General features: G+C 40.8%; 1 protein-coding gene across 2 annotated transcripts in view; it reads right to left on the reverse strand.

Annotated features, from left to right (window-relative positions):
* ANO6 (anoctamin 6) overlaps window positions 1–15945 on the reverse strand; it is a 207029-nt gene that overhangs the window by 189456 nt on the left and 1628 nt on the right. The gene's annotated exons all lie outside the window — the stretch shown is intronic.

The following is a 15945-nucleotide window of genomic DNA, read 5'->3' on the forward strand; positions in this document are numbered from 1 at the left end:
AGCACAGGGAAAGAGACTTCCAGTTTCAAAAGGCAGCAGTGCTAGCGATTTTACAGCTATGTACAGTTGACAAACTTTAACTCATGAGTTCTGTACCATAATTGTCCCAGTCTCACTGAACTGGCAATTCAGTCCTTTTGGATCAAGAAGCCCCTTAAGAATCTGATGACAGTTACAGATTCCAGAGACCTGTAAATATGCAAATAAAACCTTTTCCCATACAGTTTAGGGGACCTAAGAAGTCTCCCACCTCCAAGCCCACCCATGGCGATCTACAGACCTAAGTTAAGAACCCAGGTGGTAGCTTGCGGTCCAGCGGTTAGGACTCTGTGCTTCCACTGCAGGGGACATGGTTCGATCCCTGGTGGGGGAACTAAGATCCTGCAAGACGAGCCTCGTGGCCAAAAAAAAAAAAGGCCATCCTCCGTGCCTCAGACTCCCACAAGCCTCCTCAAAGATGCCTCACAGGGCTTCCCTGGTGGCACAGTGGTTGAGAGTCCACCTGCCGATGCAGGGGAAACGGGTTCGTGCCCCGGTGCGGGAGGATCCCACATGTCGCGGAGCTGCTGGGCACGTGAGCCATGGCCACTGAGCCTGCGCGTCCGGAGCCTGTGCTCCGCAACGGGAGAGGCCACAACAGTGAGAGGCCCGCGTACCGTAAACAAAAAAAAAAGATGCCTCACAGAACTGCTCTTTAAAGCAGGGGTCCGCAATCCCTGGGCTGCTGACCGCTACCGGCCTGCAGCCTGTTAGGAACCAGCCCGCACCGCAGGAGGTGAGAGGCGCGCGAGGGAAGCTTCATCTGCCGCTCCGCACCGCTCCCCATCGCTCTCATTACTGGCTGAACCATCGCCCCCACCATCCGTGGAAAAACTGTCTTCCACGAAACCGGTCCCTGGTGCCAAAAAGGTTCGGGACCGCGGCTTCAAAGAGCCCTTTCGAAACCCACCCCTCCCACTTGCAAAGCCTTTCACTCACTCATCTTCTAATGGCTGCAATAAAAATACGGCAGGAATCATGAAGAACATGAACAGAAACTTTTACTATTCTGTCATTAAAAATCAAGTATGATTTTATATGGTTACTGTATTTCCCTGTCCAATCAATTTTTAAGCTACAGGAAAAGCTTTATACATTGGATTAAAGTATTTGTGATTATTTCTATAAAACACAGGACAAAAGACCCTTAGTCTAATCTTTTTTATATACCACTCCTACAAGAAAATGAGCTTCGGTTTAAGTTATTTAAGTATTTCTCTACACTGCACATTTCCAGATTAAATGAGAGACAATCTGTACTATGTCTGAATCTCTCCCATTTAATCTGCAGTAATGAATTACACTAAAATATGTACGTATCTATAAACATCTCTAATAAGACCAAAAAGCAGGTAAATTCAATCACTGCTTTATATTTGAGGAGAGATACGTAGAAAAATAAAATGCTTTATTCCAGATGGTCACGACTGGGTTAATACTAAGAAAGTGGTGCTTTTAAAAGTTCAGAATGCATGGTCAAGGTGACTCCTATGTACAATAAATCCATTTAGACTTCAGAAAGCTACAAAGCAATGTGCCACCATAATTATTTTATTATCCAAATAATCTCTTACTACTTGTGGACAAATAAAGTAACAAATTAACACAGTATACAGAAGCCACAGACGACGGATTTTCTACATGTTTGCAAAATATTGATTAATATATACATTTCTCTTCTAGTTGCAGATTAAAAGTCAGTAGCCACAATCAGCTTTTTTCTAAGGTTTGTGAAACTGTAACCTTACTTATTGTATAAAATTTAAAATTCTGAAGGGAACCTTTCTCAATCTCCTTTCAACTTCACATGTGAAAACTCATGAAGCTTAATAAAACAAATGGCAGGGACACACACTAGCTCTATTAGAAGTCTGACAATCAACCTCATGTAGTTGGCCTATTCACGGCATTTATCGCTTTTTTGAAATAATTAAAACGTGAACCTGATGTCTTCTAGGTTCTGTCACAGCTGGGTTAGGAGCGTCTTGCCTGTGCGTTCACCTTAGCTAATTTCCCTCTCCTAAGGCAGGTGAGACCCCTCTCCCCATCATATACAGTCTCTGCCATTTCCAAAGACAGTCAGCCTGACCCAGGGGAGATCCAGGATGAGGCTGTAGAGGCGGCCTGGGAGGAAGGAGGCCTGGAAGCAAATACCTGGACTTAGCCCAGTGCAGGAACCAAGAGGCAGGTCACCTGCCAGAGGATGTGGTAACCAAGGCATATGTGGAAGCAGACCAGCATGCTCGTTCAGAAACGCCACTGGCATCAGGAAGGGAAGGAAAAAGCTCAGAGTGGTTCTCTACTTTTTGGATTCTCAGCATATTTTCAAATACTGGAAATTGTGACCAGGGTACTTTTCTTAAAGCTGTACATGCACAAGATTGGGAAAATATCTTTTTTCCATATTGAAGAACGGGGAAGGAAGGTCTCCAGCCACGGCCATCAGCACTCGCAGCTGAGTACCAGCTTGGGTCAGTTACCCCGATGCTCAGCTAGGGCCCTTCCCAGCACTGGGGAACTGCTTCTGAATAGAACTGTTTACTGCCAGGCGCAGATTTCCTCCTTGCCCAGGAGGTGGTTTGCCCACATTCCAGTAAACACTTGATCTTTCTTAGGTGCCGGGCTGAAGTTAAGTCTCCTATCTCTTACTGCAGGAAACTGTATCCCACTCTTACTCACAGCCCCACTTATAGCAGCCAGCACGGCATGACTAATGAAATGGACTGAAAAGAAATACAGCTTGATGGCAATTTAGGGTCCAAGATTTAAGGTACCACTAGTAAGCACAGCTAAAGAAAGGAACAGAGGTACAGCTCACGTTATTAAATCTGGGGACACAGGCAGGCCATGATTACAGTCTGCTCCTGGCGAGGGACAGGGGGTACCACATAGCGGGAGGAAGGACTTCACTTCCCAGGCATGAGAGCTATCAGGAGACACTGATGGGACTAAGACAGGACCTGAAGAACTAGGGATACTGATGTTCTAGGCATGTTTCTGAGAAAAGAGTTTAGGCAACTGGGGAAAAAAGGACAAGCCAACTTACCTGAACTGAACCACAAACACAAGGTTGATGCTGCACTGATACTAAAGGCTGAATTATAAAATCCTGCTTGCCTGGAGTCAGAACTGGTTCCAGAGACTGCTGAGTGGCTGAGCCAGGAGGTGGGAATCAAGGGGGTGGGGGCCAGGTGGGGGGACTGTGAAGGCTGGAATCCAGGCAGAGTCTAACAGCCTGCTTTAACCCAAGCAGTGGGGATGACTAATAGTGGAAACCAGGCTCAAGAAATCATGAGTCACTCTTAAAGGAAACCAACGTCAGTGTCAATAACTTCTCTGGGAGCTTGCAACACATGTGCTAGAACAAATATTTTGGAATCGAGTATCTTGCACCAACACTGAATCGCTCCTTCATTTTGGATAGGTCACTGTTACTGTTTTTGTTCTCAGAGCTCTTCAATTACCGAATGAGGCTAATAATATCTGTTTAGAATATTTTTACCAGTTAAAAAAAAATCAGTAAGAACTGACCTTTTGGAAAAATGAATTATTATTACACTTGAACTCCTTACACTGGAGGAAAGAGCCCACAAACGGTCCACTCTGGATGAGCACACTGAGTAAAATCATCAGACCAGTGCCCAGAATGAATGTGCTGTTTGGTTTCACACCACAGCAGGGCAGTTAAAACCTGAATTTCTATAAAATGAGATACGAGTTAATTTTCCTCATACATTCCCTTCCAACTTAAAGAGAACATCTGCCAATTTCCTATTACAGGCAAGGCATTGTATGAGCTTCTAAAAAGATTACAAAGCACGAAAATAACTAAGACCAAAAAGTACTTGACTTTAGAGTAAAAATAGAATTAAAAGGTTAAGTATTGTTAGTTTGCTCCTTATCCGAGATGTAATACGTTAAGACGTAATTCAAAATATTTTCCAGATATTCTTATAGTTAAAAATATACTAGACTGCTATTGATACCCACAACATGGATGAATCTCCAAAAATATTATGCCAAGTGAAAGAAGCCAGCTACACAAAAGACTATATTCTCTATGATTCCATTTATATGAAGTTTAAGAACAGGTGAAACCAATTTATGGTAGTAGATGTCATTAAGTGTTTGCCTGGATTGGGGGGTGGTGACAGCCTGAAATGAAACAACTATGAAAATGTCCTCTGTCTTATTTTGGGTGGGTGGTTACAGAATTGTCAAAATTTACTGAACTGAAGACTGAACTGTGCATTTTATAGTATGTAAAATATGCCTTTTACATGTTAAAAAAATACCACTGGACTAAATAAACATTACTAGAATGGAGGGTTCAGATAAAAGCATGGCAAAGGGTTAATGACAGGATCTCTTATACTTGATCTCAATGGCATTTATAAGGAAAACAGGCTCCATTTGAAAGGAATTAGTTGTAATGGATATAACAATAAGTTTAACAATACAGTCATATGGCCTGCTAGATTTCAGTCATGTATGAAAAGATCCTAACACAGAAAAATAACAGGATTTTTTAAGAGTAAATGGAAACAATTTGCATCTGCTTCTTTCTGCCCTATCAACTGAAAACAAAAGAAGTTTTAACTTGCATCTTCCATATTACTCTAATACCAGGGTACTGGCTACTCACAGTGAAGGAATTCTGGAGAGTGTTTCTCTTTTTTTATTTATTTTCTTTTCAATATTTTTTTATTGAAGTATAGTTGATTTACCCTGTTGTATTAATTTCTGCTGTACAGCAAAGTGATTCAGTTACACATATATATACAGTCTTTTTTTATATTCCTTTCCATGGTTTATCATAGGATATTGAATACAGTTCTCTGTGCTATACAGTAGGACCTTATTGTTTAGAGAGTGTTTCTCTAGTATTAGGATTTCTCGAGGGGAGAAATTCTTGAGGGAGCACCTCCGGGTCTCTGTGGGGCTTTTCCACCATCACACAAATTCTGATTCATGCTTCAGGGGCTTGGTTATGACTCTCAGCCAAAGTCAGTCACTTCCAAACAGGAATGAGTCACACCCCACAGCGACCTGTGCAGGAAGACCAGAGAACCAGTTCCTGGCTGAGAATCTAGAAAAGGCATTCTTTCTTGTTAGCTCCCCGCCCCGTTCAAGTCAGGAGAGGAAAAGATAGAGCACAGGAACAAGAGGTACCTACCCCCATCTACCCATCCTCCTCTGACAGCTCAGAGAAAACGCACAGAATTGCTTGCACCCAACCTCACCTTCTCCTTCAACTTCAGTTAGAAGATTATGCTACACTGAGCTACAAAGACAGACAGAAAGGAACTGGGAGTGACCCACGAAGTTTTGCTGCTTTCCAATGCAGTGCTGACATTTTAGCCCATCTACCAAGGAAAGAAGAGGCACAGAACCGAAAGTACAGCAGTAATGCTACTTGCTCACCTTTGCAAGGTGCGTTAATAGCTACTGAAATCAATACAAAGAAAGTTCCTGCGTGGAGGATTCCCCCAGTACAGCTGAAGTTGTGAGCCTGAAAACACGTGCGGCGTTTTACAGGTTAATCTAATGTACATCTTGAGCCTTCTTGTAGACCTGCTTTTTAAAGATTATAGTCTAAGTCCATGCTATTTTTAGAATTATGAGAAAAACAGCTGTACTTGTCAGCCATCCCCCAGGGAGGGCCCAGCCCCCTGAACCGGCTTTGGATACACCCCACTTCTGTCCTCGGCTGTGTTATCCTGGTTCTGTCTCTTTTTTCACAATCTTTACATATAATTTGCTGGTGATCGGTGGGCATGTTTGTCTTCCCTGCCAGCATGGCTACTCGTCGAGGGCAGAGGCCGTTTCTTCTGCCTTGTGTATTAAATTCCTAGTGCCCAGCACAATGCCTGGCACAGAGAAGGTGCTAAACTGACATTAGGTAAACGAATGGATTTCCACATGCATTTCTGGGTTTTAGTTGATCACTTATTAGAATATAAGCTCCACCGAAGATGCGATCTTCTCTCCCTGGTTCTGTATCCTCAGACCTTAAATAGCACGTGACCTATAGGAGGTCTTCAGAAAATATTTACTCAATTAATAAAGATTGTGAGATGAGATCAAGCCAGTGGTCTGAGCTAAATGAAATCTCTATGTACATGACTTTTTTAAAAAGCAATAGACCTGATTTAGGAAGGCCACTGCTAGCAATTCCATGATCAGCTTGCAAAGGGATTTCTGTGTGTGTGCCAAGTAAGTCAGTCAGCATGGTGACTGAACTCTTCAAAATAAGTATTTGGGAGTATAAAACAAGCCACTAGCCACAGTTTAGGCAACTGTAACCCTCAGGAAAACCATGATTACCCCATTGCTCAAAAGCCATTTGCTGTGTTGCTCACCCTTAGAGTGGATGGCAAAGCCTGTTAGACATGTTTACGTCTCCTCTGTGATTTGTAAGCTGCAATATGCCTGTTATAGAAGCATGTACCCAGTGAGTACTAAATACTACCTAAATTTAAATGGAGGCAGGAAATATGAGACAATCTGGCATCTTGTGGATGGAGGATAGGCTGAAACCCAGGGGACAACAGGAACTGCAGTTCTAAGTGCAGTTAACTGAAGGATGTAACTCTGGCTTTTACTGAAAAGTCACTTCACTTCACTTACTTATAAAGCAAATAACCTTAAACTCTACTGTATTTGGGGATTAAAAAGAGCCTTCTTCCTTTTCTTTTGCTCTCACCCACCCAAATGGAATGGAATGTCTAACTTTTCTTAGGTCTGATGCTGCTAGAGGGGGCCTGGCAGTGTTTAATTTCTAACAAACTGATGTAGGCTGAATCATTCCCAAACTTCAAGCTTACAAAATGAGAAACATTATTTCATATACCTATTTTGCAAATTAGGTATGGATTATTTTTTTTATATCACTAAATTCAAAACAATTCAAACCATAAGGGTAGCAATTTCTCTGTGTTCATGTCTTCTGTTTTATCATTTTGATCCGTATCACATCCGTCTCTTTTAACAGGTTTTACTTCAAACTTTTCAATAAAACTCAATGAACAGACATTTTAGTCTTGTAGGCAAATTAAATATTTTAGAATTTTCCCATTTAAAAGAACTGACCGTTCACATGATAAGCAAAATAACATATTTATTTAAAACTACATATTTTATTAAAAGTTTATTTCATTAAAAGTTCACATGATCAATATCAACTTTACCCTTTAGACTTTGATAAAAGATACTTTCAAAATCTTAAATTTGCTAGATTAAGAAATGCTCCTATTTCTCACACATTTTCTTTAGTGTAAAGGCTATCAAAGTATCATTTAAATTTCATTATGAATCTTTATCCTACATTCTCTTACCTTTCTTACTAAAATTATATATATTCAAAGGGATGATACAATTCTACTGTGAAATCCATCTACTGGAAAATCCAACTTAGGTTATGCCAGTCACTTACATTTCTCCATTTTTAGTTGCTTTATCAGGACTGTCACTATTATTTATTGGCCTATTATGTGCCTGGAACCGTTCCTCATCCTTTTATATGTTAATTTTAAACTTTATAACAATTCCGTAAAGTATCATTACCCTTTCTGTATTATTATCTCTACTACACTTTTCTAATATGGAAACCAAGGCTCCGAAGTTTTATGAACCTGTCCAAGGGTTGATCTGTATCCAAAGGCCTACCTTTCCAATCATAGCACATAGCTCTTCAATAGTCAATATCTTTCATTCATCTACTCATTCATTCAACAAAACTGTATTGATCGCCTATGCTGTGCCAGGCATTAAGCTGCTCGCTGAGATGACAGCCTCAATATGCTCACAGTTCAATGAAAACGACAAAAAATGACAGCTATGTAAGTGGAAGAATGGTAAAATTGCTAATAAAAAGCAAAAGAGATATGTCTGAGTTAAAATATAGGTAAAAGCAGCTATCTATAACCCTAACATTAGCTCATAATTATGGAGGGCTTTTAGTGTATCAGATACCACAATCCTGCAAAGTAAGCTTTTTAAAATCGTCCTTTTTAACACAATCACCTTTGAAGTAGGTTCTAATATTAGCTCCATTTTACAGAGGAGCAGAAAGTTATGTTCATCACTCAAGGTCACACAATTAGTGAATGTCTGGACTAGAATTTGAACTTATACCTGTCTAAAACGCAAGTTTAAGTAGTGGTGCCCTCCACCTCTGCAGACCCAGGCTAAGCGTCTGACAAAAGTACTGAGACAGAGGCAAGATAACAGACTCAACTGAGAAGGAGCTGACATGGATAAGTAAAAAGGACCACAGGCTAGCAGAGTGGCCACTTTCTCCCTCACCACAGATATTCGTAGTCCAACAGGACGCAGGTCCACATCCTTGGCCAAGGTGAGGCTGTCTGTAACAGACGGTGGAAATGATCTTCCAACACAGGGGAGAGTCATCCTTTTCTTTTGCCTCCAGTATAAATGCCTCTAATGAAATTCAGGTTTTCATCTGCAAATCCAAACCTCAAGAAAAGATCATTTTCACCTGATCCCTAATACCTACACTTATCCAGGGCTTTGTTGGGGGAGTGTGGGGATCCCTGGGGCCTCGCCTCTCCTTCTTCCCTCCAGATCCAAGTGGATGTCGATTCCCAAGGCATCCATCCCCCAGCCCTCTGAGAGCGGGGTTTGAGTGTGCCGAGGCAACAAGGGGCTGAGAAGGTCCCCTCTGAGAGAGGCAGGATAATCTCCAATTCTAGAAGACATTAAGAGGATGAGTGGCCAAGACTGACAGTGCCTGCATATATACAATGATCAGAAATTGGGAAAGCGGTGGTGGGAAGGATGTCAAAGTCATGTCAAAGGTTTTTAACACCAGGCCAACAATCTCCCTTCACTGCCTTGTGACTTCCCTCTCTCCACTGAATGGTAAACACTATGAATGACCCTCCATGTTTCCACAATTCAGTAGTGACAATGGAGAATCTCATCATCAATCGTTCTCTCCCCAGTTCTCCTGTGATATTCTAAAGGCTCAATTTGTAATAAAAGCTATTCACTTCTTACTTAAAAAAAGTCTTCTTCCTCACTTCTTATGCATTCAGTTACATGGTGACACATGGGGGCATACATACTTGGTAAGAACTGCCTGACAGCAATTAGGAGGATGGGATAAGCCACATGTGCTACCAATGGAAACACAATCCCTACATTTATGAGCCATTTATTGGGAGCCAAGTGTCAGCTGTTGGAACCTTTCGCTAAGATTCCCTGAAAGAGATTCCCCCTGAAATAGGTTTCCTGGAATCTGAAAAACCCTGTCATTCTGTCAGAAGATCAGTGAGAGTATAGGAAAGCACACTCAGTAATTATCTCTTTGCAGAAAGCACATGCTATTCTTCAACTCTTTTATCTTTAAGTACATGTGTCTGCAGCACAGCCACGGTCATGATCACCCTTAACCTGACACTTAGTGGACAGTTCCTGCATGCATAATATGACACAGAGCAATACAAAACCAGGCAAGGACTTAGAGCTCTCCAAGGTTAAGAGTAACAGTTCCATATGTATAGCTGATTCACTTTGTTATACAGCAGAAGCTAACACACTATTGTAAAGCAATTATACTCCAATAAAGATGTTTAAAAAAATAAAAAAGAGTAGCAGTTCCCACGACTGCTTTTAAATAAAAAAAGTTCATTATGATGGTGATATTGTAACTGCCACTCAGGTAGTGTGAGTGAAAAGGCCCCACACCCCCCATTGTACATGCCTTCTTGCATCCTCCTAGCAACCCCACATGGCTGAAAATACAGTCTGAGAAGCCAAGAAACTTGCCCCAGGTGATAGATTCTAGGTGCCAAAGCCAACCGCTAATTGAGGTCTTCTGACTGCAGGCCTGTCTCCTTCCCTCCTCACAGTTCTCCATCAGCACAGCCTTCACAGGCTCTTTCTTCCTTTTTGTTTTGTTTTTCAAATGTCCTCTTTAGGGATTAACTTTCCCCAAAGAAACCAAGAAACTCAGTCTTTAAAATCTACTTTCCCTAAGTAGCATCTAAGATCAGTGAGCTTACACTGTTTCTTCACTATTTGTATTACTTAGAAACAAAGGTGGGTTTTATTTGTTGGTTTTTCTTTTGTTTATTTAGAAAAAAGTATCTTATGTTTTACACAGATTGAGCATTCAGGAATTGTTTAATAAGTAACAGTAGAAGGAAATAAAATGATACAACAAATGAATGCAATTGTTTAAAATCATAATATAAATTATAATAAAACACTGAAAATAATGTTAAGGGTCTGAGTTTTATACGTGGGGAGGGTGTATTTTTTTTTTAATTTAGTGGGGAATAATTTTTCTTAAAAACGTTGCAGAAATCAGAAAAAAAAAATTTTTAATGCTTAAGTCTGTGTCTATGGGATGCCACAAGAAAAATCTAACCATCACCCTGTCTGTGCAAAGCCAAAGACTATTTTTCAAACGTCTAGATAGAATGTCTGAAGAATCATAAAAAAATCAATTATGTAAACACAATCTTAGTTTATATAAAACAAGCTTTATAAACAAGCCTGTAATTTGCATAATTGTACTTTGTGAAAGAACATCTATTTACATGACTTCGACCTTTGGCTAAAGTTCTGCCAAAGTTAAAATAAAAATTATAGAAAAGAGAATTTTAATGACTAATATCCCTTCTTCCCCCAATTTCAAGTATTTGTATTTTTAAATAATGTAGGAAATAGTAGAGTTTCAATGTCTCAGATTGAAAGCATTAAATATAAAAGCAACATCTGGACTTCACAAAAGAGTATATTTTCTTTCATTTGTATTTTTGGCTGCTGAATAACTTACTGCAGCAAGTTCTTTCAATTAGTATTCAGACATGTAGCCAGGGCAGAGAAAGTTGCCTATTAACCCTTCAACTTGTCTTCTGTGCAAACGTTCTATCTGATTTGGGGCTGAATAGTATTTGGATTGCTCTTTGGTACATGTCCAAAATATTCTATTGTTGACATTTTCACCTAGTATTTAAACTGGCCGCTCCTTGGGATGGCTGCTAAATAATTTTAGTTGCCTTTAAAAAAGCAAGACAAAACTAAAAGAAAAGCAATAATGGCATAAGACAATCGCTTGACTGTATTAAATTCTCACAATCTCTACATTTACATATGAGTTACCAATCAGTCAAGAAGTACGTTTCCTTGGTTGAAGGTGATTGGAAATGATGTTTTTCTGTTCTAAAAATCGTGATTTTTGCACGGACCCAGCCCTGAATGATTTGTATCAAAAGGAGATCAAGCAGCTTAAATCTTACAGCAAACAAAGCTTCCTGTTACAATCTAAAAAACAATCCCTTAACAAATGTTTGGGACTATATGAAAAGCATTACTATACGTAGGCTGTAGCATACAAAGGGAAATAAGATAGCACTTCTCCCCCTAAGACTATACGTTTTGTTAAGATTTACTGAATTGACTGGAATACAAAACACTAACTGATATGTATGATAACATAAGAAAACCTTAAGTATTAGCTAGAGTGGAAACTTCTATAAAATACAATGATTTTAATCTAACTTGCTACAAATAACGCTTTGAGAGTTCAAGACCATCCTTTAACTTAAAGCCTGACTGTGGAATTCTTAACAGTATAGTATAAACTTCCCCCAAGAATGTCAGAATTTAAATAATATCTCTGAGGGAAATCTTCACAGGAGCTTTTAGTCTAAATTTCTTGGTTTCTAAGAGGAAAAAAAACAAATATACAGCAATCAACATACGTGACTGTTACAACCCCTTGAGAAAAAAAAGGGGTGGGGGGCGTGTGTAGAACTCTTTTCCTCTTTTAGAGCTCTGTTTGTGTCAGATCCAAAGAATAATGAGACTTGTAAGATGAGACTGGTGAACCTTTTGGAAAGCAATTATATGACTTGAGAGTCAGAATAGGAAGATAAATTGTGACTGTGGATTTGAAACTGAAAATAACAAAAGGTTTATGCAACAGGGTAATAAGACTGACTATGTTCCAAGACAATGACTTTAAGAATAGTTTGCTTTGAAAAGAAAAAAAAAAAAGAATAGTTTGCTTTGTTTTGCTTTTTAGCTGTCATACCCTGGTAAAGAATACATACATATATATACATACACACGCACACACACCATTTACATATAAGCCACCTGTCATAGCAAATAAGGCAAGGGCATCATCAAGGGTGATTTGTTGAGAAATCAGGGAACATTTAGGAATGCTCAGGACACTACTGTTCTAGCTCCTTCCCTCACCTATCTGGTTATTCCTCCAGGGCTGACATAGGCACTGCCTCTGTAGAGCCATCCTGGATTCCCCTAAGCAAGGTTACATGTTTTATCCTTGGTACCACCACTGACCCCGGTACACATCTTGATTACAGTACAGCATTAATCACAGATGACTGCAAATATCTATTCATATATCTGCTTCCTTCCTAGATAGTGAGGTTCCAGAGGTCAGGGACACAGAACCTAGAAGAGTTCCTGGAAGAGTATGTACAATCAACGTTTTTATAGCAGATGACTGTGGGCATCTCCAGGTGCCAAAGAAGAGAACTCCACGAGGGCCATAAAAACCACTAAGCATTATGTTTATTATTCATTTATTTATTTAATTAAATAAATTTACTTAATTAAATAATTTATTTGTTTAATTATTCAAAGTAATTCATTTATTCTTAATTTCAACAATGATTTGCTTGGCTTCCACTGAATATCAAGCACCATTCCAAGCACTAGGGACACAGCTTAGAACAGAAAGTACACAAAACAGCTGCCTTTGAGAAGCTTTCATTTTAGAGGGTGAGGAAGTGAGAATTTTCTTAAATTATAGTAATGGAATGTCTACAACATTTGGGATATTTTGCATGACCTAGTCTCAGTCCCCAAGAAATTTACATTCTAGTTGGGGGGATTAATTAATGCAAAGATAATGAATAGCAAAAATACAACGTGAATGCTAATTGCATGGAACAGAAAAATAAGGGGTGTGAGCATTCATCGGTGGGTGCTTTGGGCTAGAGGGAACAATAGCTTCCTGGGATTGTGACGGGTTTAGAAGGAGGAAGAGTTGCTGAGAAAGAGGAGAGTCTAGTATTACTGGGAAGGGGAATGGTCTGAGCTAAAGCAGAGAGGAATGTAAGGCTTGTTGGAACAATACAAAATTCTCCCCTCCTGCACATCTGTTTTCCTCCACCTGCCACTGCCCTCAAGTCCAAGAGTCATCCCAGGCTCCTCTCTGCTTGCTGGACACATTCGATCTCCAAGACCTTGGAGATGCTGCCTCTTTCATGAGCTCTCAGACCCACTCCTCTCTATTCTCATGGCCACTGCAGGCCATTTCTGAACCTGACTACCAGAAAGGCTTACCTCAAGCATCTCCCCTCTCCAACCCATTTCCCAATGCACTGCCAGGGAGATCTTTCCAAAAGCAAATTTGATTCTATCACTCCTTTCCGTATAACCTTTCTGGAGCTCCAAATCACCTACAGGGTAAAATCCAAAACCCTTAAAACATTTGGAGGATTCTTCATGGTGCCACACCCCCCTGCCTTCCCAGCCTCGTGACTGCTCCCTTCCACCATAGGCAATACTTGAAACTCCAGACTCTCCTCCTACCCTTTATGCCTGCCTGCTTCTTCAGCACCTGGCCCAACAATCTCTTCTTTGCAGCGGTCTCCCATCCTCCTCCACGGCTGTGTATGTACCTCAATAATAGCACTTACTGCAATGGCTGGTTCCACGGAACCCACCTCTCCACAGCCAAAGCATGCATCTTACTCATTTTTTGCCTCCCAACACCTAATCCTACAACTACAAAAGTATTAATTTCAGTAGACTATGGAGGGTGGGATGCAAGAAGAGTAGAGATATTTAACTTTTTCTTAAATATATCTATACTGTTTGACTTGATACAACTATCAGGTCAATACAAACTAGCCCAAGTTAGTTTTCTTTCTAAATTGAGATCTACTGATGGCAGGTTGGAACAAAGCTCAAGGTCTCTTGCTTACTTCAATTTCCATTTGGGTTTTCACCCTTATTTATTTACAACTGTCAGTGTAAACAGTGACACCTCACCATAACAGATGAGTGTTTTCCTATGAAACAGACTGTGCTAATTTTATTGTAACTTTTTAAAGTTTGTTCCTATGATTTATATTGTATGCAATCATGATTTACTACCGCAGCCTGCTAAATAGTAGCATTATATATTATCTGACAGCTGGAGTGACCCGCTGAAAAGGGCATCAGTATGCACAGGTCTTGCAAGTCAGAAAACCTGGGTTTGAATCTTAATAAGCTGTGTGAGAAGCTAGGCAGATGAATCTGTGAGTGTCAGTTTTCTCTCCTATAAAAAAGAGTACTACTATTTGCTCCCTCCATAAGAATGGACACCTAATAAACTGTTCTCAAGTGAATGAAAGGTAATGATAAACCATCGAGTATAATCCCTTCTATTAAATTTGTTTTTGGATTTAAATGAGCAGTGCCTACAATAGCCAAGATATGGAAAGACATTAATTGTCTGTCTACAGATGAATGGACAGAGATGATGTGTCATATATATATATATATATATATATATATATATAATGGAATATTATTCAGCCATGAGAAAGAAGGAAATCCTGTCATTTGCAACAACAAGCAAATGGAACTTGAGGGCATTATGTTAAGTGAAATAAGGCAGAGAAAGACAAATACTGTATGATATCACTTATATGTGAAATATAAAAAAGGTGAACTCACAGTAACAGAATGTGGGGGGGGGCGGGGGGAGGTGAGGAGATACTGGTCAAAGGGTACACTTCCAGTTAGAAGATGAATAAGTTCCAGGGATCCATTTACAGCAGAGTGATTAGAGTTCATAATACTGTATCTTATACTTTGAGAGAAGATCTTAAATGTTCTCGCCACAAAAAACAAATGGTAATTAAGTGACGTTGCAGAGGTGTTGGCTAACTCCATGGTGGTAATCATTTTGCAACTTATAAATGTGTCAAGTCAAGACGTTGTACACCTTAAACTTACACATTGTTATGTCAATTGTATCTCAATAGAGCTGGAAAAACCAGAAAAATGAGCAGAACCTAAAACGTGAACGAAAACCCACATCTATCTCCTAAAATTACTTCTAAAGTTATTAGAGAAGAAGGTATTAGAGAAGCATATATTAGAGAAAAGTATTAGCACATGAGCAGGAACTGTTACGTTTTTAAAACTGATTTGGCGTCCAGGAAACTGAGTCGGAGTCTGCCTAGTAATTTAACTGCCCGTCTTCCGGACGGACCCAATATGCCATCATTCCCTGACAGTGTTCTCTTTAGGGACCAGATTTTCTCCCCACTGCTCCAATTGCTTTCGCCTTCCTCACCTCCTCCCACTCCGTTTGTTTGTTTAACTCTTAAACAGCTCTCCCTCCGTTCTGTCCACTCTTTCTAAGCACTTTTAACCAGAAATGGGGCACCGGGGCCCTCTGGACGGGTAGGAAATGCCTTGCGGTCCACCCAGCCTAAGGGCTTCCTCCTCCCATCCGTTCCCCCGCGGGCGCTGCGGATAGAAAAAGGAGCCCGGCCCGCGCCCAGCGGCCACAAATCAGTTCCCGGGCCGCCCCACCCAGGCCCAACCTTCCGTCCCAGAGCCACGCCGTTTGCTTTCACCTTAAGGAGGATTCAGGCGGGTCACACTCCTGCTCTCCAACCCGGGCGCGCTCCCCCGAACCCCGCCCACGGGCTCGCCGCCCACGCCTGTTCGAACCGGAGAAAATGACCCAAAAGTTGTTTTTCTGAGTCAAGACTTCCGCGCTCGGGGGCGTCCCCGTATCTACCGTGACTACTCAGGGGCCGCGTCCCTCGCCCGTCCGGAAACTGACCTAGGGGCCGACGCGTACCCCGCGCCTCCCCTGCTTTCCCTGGGGCC

Source organism: Neophocaena asiaeorientalis, unplaced genomic scaffold, assembly GCF_003031525.2.
Source record: "Neophocaena asiaeorientalis asiaeorientalis breed wild unplaced genomic scaffold, Neophocaena_asiaeorientalis_V1.1 scaffold134, whole genome shotgun sequence".
NCBI lineage: Eukaryota > Metazoa > Chordata > Mammalia > Artiodactyla > Phocoenidae > Neophocaena > Neophocaena asiaeorientalis.